Source organism: Ursus maritimus, unplaced genomic scaffold (assembly GCF_017311325.1).
Source record: "Ursus maritimus isolate PB19 unplaced genomic scaffold, ASM1731132v1 scaffold_30, whole genome shotgun sequence".
Classification (NCBI taxonomy): Eukaryota; Metazoa; Chordata; class Mammalia; order Carnivora; family Ursidae; genus Ursus; species Ursus maritimus.
In genome coordinates, this window is record NW_024425564.1 from 8,980,247 (window position 1) to 8,987,237 (window position 6,991).

Genomic DNA, 6,991 nt, shown 5'->3' on the forward strand with positions numbered 1-6,991 from the left:
TGTAATATTCCTCTGTACCGTATTCCCTCTTCTCTCAGTAATATTAAAAACCCATCTGAGAACATGTTTTCAAATCAGTAATTTGATGCAGAGATGAGACCTAAACATTATTTTTATTATAAAGTCCTCTAGTACGTTTCTCCATCATGGGCTACTAATTATGCACCCACATTCTCAAAATACCTTGTCGAGGGTTCCAGTATAGATCATGTGGGATCCAAACAGTTTGGTGTAGCACAAAAGACCCTGTTTTACCTGGCATTTGTTTATCGGCACAGCTCTAATGCTCTGCCCCCGCATCTTCTAAACTGTGCTGTCCAATTCACTGGATTCACTACTTTGGTTTCCTGAAAACCCAGACCCCTCAGGCCACAGATTTTGTGTGAAAGCAGAGTTTGCTTTTTTCCCCAACCATCCCCTCTCTTCCTATTCCTGAACCTATGAACTGTGCTCGTGGGTGACCCTCTACCTCACTGATAATACCTTCCACAAGGGGGAAGGCACTGGGTCCAGACCAGCAGTACACCCCTGGTCATCCTTGTTCATGGGAAACGACAGGCCTTTTTGGTGGCTCAGGGAATTGATTTGCTGCTTTTCAGACTGCTGTGATAACTGACTGAGCAACAATGGACATCTTTAAGAGTCAGGTTTGTTTTCCCTCCACAGTCTCCTATACACACACTTTATGGCCACCTCTGCCCATGTAGACATTATGACATGATCAGTGATCAGAGATCCGTCCCCTCCAATCTGAGCGTGTGGAAGGGCTGGTGCTATTAGTCGTACGGATACTCTTTGCTACACCTTTACTCGCAGACCTTCCTGACAGCAGATCCATGTACTAACTTCCCTGAATAATAGATTCTTCTCTCTAAATAAACATTTTTGATGAAACTACCTAATCTCTCACTGGCTTACCCCTTAACAACCAGTCAGCAGGGTTGGAGCATCTGCAGGCAAACCCCAAGGAATTTCAAATCCTTTAATCACCCTACAGGCCCCTTCCACAGAATGTTAGCTCTTTTGGGGAGTACGTGGGGGGGAATCTTAAGCAGACTCCATGTTCAGTGAGCCCACAGTCCTGAGATCATGACCTCAAAACCCTGAGTTCAAGACTTGAGCCAAAATCAAGAGTTGGATGCTTAAGCGACTAAGCCACCCAGGCGCCCCCAGCATGTTAACTCTTGATGAAAGTGCGGGATAGGCGGGCTGCTGGCCACATGGGCCAAGGTGAGATACTAGTGAGCCTGGCGCACCTGGTGCGGGGAGCGTGGACACACATTTAGTTTTGCAAGAGAGAATCTCATGCCTTAAGCAAGGTTTCTTGAATTAAAGAATGCACCCCTCATAAATCAAGAACCCATAGAGGATGGTGAGATTCGGCTTCCTTGACCTCAGTCCATCCTACAGGCACCGATCTGCGAGGACCTGTGGGTTCACGTGCAAGTCCGGGGAACCGCAGAAAGCCGGGTTGCCGCTTAGCGGCGCCTCGGGCAGTCCCGGACTTGCAAAACCAGGTGGGAGAGGAGCGGTCCTGAAGGGCACTCACCTGCGTTACTTTCACAGCTGAACACGGAGCTGGGACTCGTTAGATGGTGTTTAACTGGGTTGCTCAACCCCGGCCCCGGGCCCCCGTCCCCAACGACACCACCCCAGAGCAGGAACTTTCCGAAGAGCCCGACCCAGTGACATTCTGTCGCGCCCAGAGCTGAAAGGACAGTAGAAATGCGTAAGTACCGGGCAAAGTTGAGCCATAGTCTAAATCGGGTTGATTATGGGCTTAGAGATTAAGCGGTTCCTAGGGGAGGGTGTTGAGCCAGCTTCCTTTTAGTGGTTGTAAACTTAGATTCCGGTCCCCGATGCTGGGGACAGAAGTGCCCTTGCTGGGGACACAAACAAGGAGATCCCTCAAATGTTCAGATCACAAGGGAAACGTTCCCTCAAGCCCTTGTCCACAAAACTCTCATTTGCAGTTAAGTGCCGCCGGCTTCTGTCTTCCTCGTGGTGACGGGAATAATATTTCCTTCTTCATATTCTCACAAGACGTCCTTTGTTCCTGCACCATGGCACTTAACACACAGACATTTCAGCTCGTTTGGAGCTTGAAAACACTCGACCGGGCAATTAACTTTGCAAAACATTTTCCTACGGAATTAATCCTAACTACAGAAAAATGTTTCGTGCACAAAACCTTTTCATCATGGTATTTTTAAAAAACGGATAACAGTAGCACAGCAGGAATAACACAGATGTCCAACCAGGGGTAATATTTCCTGGATTCCGACTTCATCTGAGTGATGGAACATTAGAAAGCCACTAAAATGACGTTTGAGAAGTGACTGAAAAAAAGTGTTGATGATATAATATTAAGTTAGTAAAATACAAAACCGAGACAGATAAAAGCAGCCCCCGCCACGTGGGAGCTGACCTGGTATTCTCAGCTAGGCCTTGATGTTCTTCTGTTGAACAGCAGCAATTTCACAGAACGCAGATGTCAGACCAGGCCCTTCAGTGACCATTGATGGATCAAGATGAAAATAAGATCACACTGCCATCCTTCTGAACACAAACACAAACGTGAAACACACACAAAACAGAACCAGAGACACAAATATTGTTAAGCCACAAAAATGACCTAAAGTGTCTTCATCTTGTCCAATATGAGTGATGACAGCTTCTTGGTCAATCCTAGTCTTAGCATTGCTCTGGTCTTCCTTCCTTCAGGATAGGATTTATTAAGCTATCCAATCCTAGAATCACTCCCTGTTTCCAGACAGCATCCCGTCCAGGGGAGCTCTGTTTCTTTAAATGCCTCAAATCACCTACCACAATACTAAACCCTCTTACTGAGATGCTCCCAGGGGTCCCCACCATGTCTGTTCTTGATTGCTACAGGAGTAATAACCCAACCTATTCAACTACTTATGTATTCCTGGAGGTTTTGTCTGGAAGATATTGGCACAATTTATGTTTTGTATGACTTCAACTATCCCCCCCCTTTTTTTTGCACTCAAAATACTGGGAGAGGGACCCAGCTCTCTCTCTTAAGCTCGCTCACTCTCCTATCTTAAGAGCATACTTTTTGCTTTAATAAACTTTCCCACTTTTGTTACTAAAAAAAAAAAAATATCTTAAGAGCATACTTTTTGCTTTAATAAACTTTCCCACTTCTGTTACTAAAAAAAAAAAAAAAAACTAGAGGAGGGGATGAGGGAAAAAGAAAATATACCCAAGTGCTTCTGTTGCAAGTTTCTGGTAGGAGTGTGGGTTATTTGTTTTTTCCACCCCCTTCCATCCCAGTGTGAGACAGTCCTCATTACCCAAGAGTCTTCTAATCAAGAAGGAGAAACATCTACTTTACTTGGCACAAGAAAGATGAATTCTCTACCTGTAGACTCAAGGACTTTGATGTGGAATGTTCTTCAATAGTCCTTGGTGTGTTGAGCTGTCTCTGTCAACGCCCTTCATGATTACATGGGCCTTGGGTGTTTCCTGACTAATTGATGCCAGTTAGAGGTTTGCAGAATTCATGGAGGCTTCTCTGCATCTCTAACCTGCTGACATTTAATTAGAGCTTCAGAATTATTTTGCATGTGTACTTTGATGAAAAACTCTTTTGGGGTTAATAAAAAATTGCAACTTTAAAAAAATGTTTTAGGAAAGCACAATACAAAGGTCTGCCCCCAAAATATTCCAGTGGGGGAGGCAGAAAATAAAGATTTAAAATGTCATACAATCTTTTAAAGCAAATAGTGGGGAATTTTCCAAAGATTGCCAGTGAAGGTCCTTACTTTCCATGACCACATTCCTTCTGTTTATAAGTGAGGGTATGGTTTATCCTTTCTGGATATAAATAAAAAGAAAATATTTGATCTTTAATAAGATCTAGCCCCCCCCATTCCCAGGGATACCTGAATTGAATAGAACTCTATTTAAAGAACACTTTGTTACTTCTGGCTAAATGTAACGTATTAAATCCAAGCAGCTATCTCAGCTTTCTCAAGACGCATCATATCCATTAGCTCTCACCTCTTGCCCGTTGACACTTCGCTGGTCAGGAATGGGGACTCATCTATCCAGCATCCACACCCAACCATTTTGTTCTGAATCGTTCCTGTGGAGCCTCTGGAAATTCTGCTGAAGGAAGCTGAGTTAAACACGTAAAAATGAGAACAGGAAATGTGTTGTGTCGGTTACAATAGAAAGAAAATGGGCCTTTGCATTGACAAAAACAAAACGAACCCAAACCAGATAAACCATTTTTTAGAAAGCAGCTAGGAACTCACAGGAAATGAAACCCCTGGGCCGTCTATACCTATAGATTTTTTTCTAACCCATTTGGGAAGCAAAAGCATATTGGTATTTGCCAAGCACTTTCCCGAACGCAGGGAGCTGGATAGTTGGGTGTGAGCCTCGGAGCCTGGGGACACCAAGGGAGGCGACCCCGAGAGGTTTTCAGCATCGCGCTTCTCTCCCTGCACCGGGAACACAAATCAGTATTTCCTTCCCTGCACCCCAGGGGTTGCTTCGGTCCAGGCCTACAACTGTGGTTACCCTGCTTCCTGGGGGGCTCCCAGTTTCGGAGACTTCAGCACCAGCGCGCTCCCAGGTCACCCGCAAGGGAGGCAGGCGGTGGTTTATGAATCGACCTCAACTTGGAAACGAAGATGCTAGTAGGGAGCACCCTCATCCTCACGCCCCTAACCGGTGGGGGCTGCAGGGGCCGTTTGACCCCCTCCCCAAGCCTTCATTCCACCTGTGGGTTTTTGCCCGACTCTCTAAACACACTTCTGTGTGCGGCAATCTTACCGCTAAAGCTCCCACATTTCCTTCTGTACTTGTAGGAACCCCAACATACACCTGTAGTCGTGGCCGAGTGGTTAAGGCGATGGACTAGAAATCCATTGGGGTCTCCCCGCGCAGGTTCGAATCCTGCCGACTACGTCTGAGCTTTTACCCAACTTGTCTCGAGGAGAGGCCGCCTTTAGCCGTCTCTGCAACCTGATCCTACCACAGCGGTGTAGGGGGGCGCGTGCCTTGTTCTTAGGGCAAAACCCCACCGCCCTCTGGGCTCCCCTGTGCTGCCCAGAAAAAAAGTTTGCACCAATAGACCTGTGCCCAGCGTTGTGCAAAATTCAAGGATGTCTCCGAGTTTTCTCTCCCCAAAACCCTGAGTGAAGTAAGCTATTTCAAAATGGGACAATTTCGTAAAAGTGTCCCTCAGATAAACTATAGAGGGTATTTCTGCCACAGAATGAAAGCTGTTTTTATTTTAATTTAGAAATTTATGGTAGAATTGACTTTTTGAAAGGATGCCTATTTTCGTGTAACCAACTTCCATAATCAGGATACAGAACAGTTTTGTCAGTCCATAAACTTTCCTTGTGTTACCCTTTATAGACACCTCCCAGCCCCACTCGCAATAGCTGATGACCATGTATGTCTTCTGTCCCTATAGCTTGCCCTCTTTGAGAATGTTCTAGAAATTGAATACAATGTTTATATGGGTGGGGATGGAAAATGACACAGCCATTCTGGAAAACAGTTTGGCAGTTTCTTACAAAATAAAACATGAAAACACTCTATGGTTCATCAGCTGCACTCTTCATTTCCAGAGAAATGCAAACTGATGTTCACACAAAAACCTATGTATGAACATTCATAGAAGCCTTGAATGATAGCCAAAAACTGAACACAATCCAAATGTCCTTCAGCAGGTGAATGAGGACACAAAGAGCAGCGCATCGTTGGGAACTCCAGTCAGCAAGAAAGGAGGTCGCTGATGAATCAACCTTTCGAAGCACGTCAAGGACACTAATGCTGAGTGAAAGAAGTCAACCTCGGTAGGTCACATCCTGTATGATTCTCATTATATAACCTTACCAAAACGACGAAATTATAGAGATTAGAACAAATGGGCAGTTGCCAGAGGGTTAGGGATGGTGGGCAGAGGCTGTGGGCGTGACTAGGAGGGGAGCAGGAGGGAGACTGCTGCGGTGACGTTCGTGGGTCTGCATAGTATGTAACCTTTTGAGATTAGCTTCCTTCCCTTGAGGTAGAACTATACACAAGCATTGAGCCAATATAGTTTCCTGCTTTTGATGGTGTACTTTGGTTATGTAAGAAGTAACCCACCAGGGGAATGGGTGAAGGGTACATGGAACCTCTCGGTACTATTTTTGCAACTTGCTATGAATCTGTAACTATTAAAAACAAACTTTTTTATTTTAATTTTTTATTTAAATTCAATTTAGTTAACATGTAGCATATTATTAGTTTCAGGGGTAGAGTTTAGTGATTCATCAGTCACGTGCCCTCCTTAATGCCCATCACCCAGTTACTCCATCCCCCACCCCACTCCCCTCCAGCAACTATCAGTTTGTTTCCTAGCGTTAAGAGTCTCTTATGGTTTGCCTCCCTCTCTGTTTTCCTCTTATTTTATTTTTCCTTCCCTTCCCCTATGTTCATCTGTTTTGTTTCTTAAATTCCATATATGGGTGAAATCATATGGTATTTGTCTTTCTCTAAGTGACTTACTTCGCTTAGCATAATACCCTCTAGTTCCATCCATGTCATTGCAAATGGCAAGATTTCATTCTTTTGATGGCTGAGTCATATTCCATTATACACACACACACACACACACACACACACCTAATCTTTATCCATTCTCTGTCAATGGACAGCTGGGCTCTTTCCATAGTTGGCTATCGTGTACATTGCTGCTATAAACATTGGTGTGCATGTGTCCCCTTGAATCACTGTTTTTGTATCCTTTTGATAAATACCTTGAAAACAAAAGTCTTTTTAAGTTAAAAATATGAATAGAAACTGTATATTTAAACAAGATTTTTATTTATTTATTTGAGAGAGAGAGAGACATAGAGCACAAGCAGGGAGGAAGGGAGAAGCAGGCTCCCCAGCAGGGAGCCCAACACGGGGCTTGATCCCAGGACAACCTGAGCCAAAGGCAGACACTTAACGGACTGGG

The 6,991-nt window shown here is 44.6% G+C and overlaps 1 non-coding gene across 1 annotated transcript; it reads left to right on the top strand.

Annotated features, from left to right (window-relative positions):
• Positions 1-4,862: 4,862 nt before the first annotated feature.
• TRNAS-AGA lies at positions 4,863-4,944 on the top strand. The gene has a single exon. It is a non-coding gene; the product is annotated as a tRNA-Ser (tRNA).
• Positions 4,945-6,991: the final 2,047 nt, after the last annotated feature.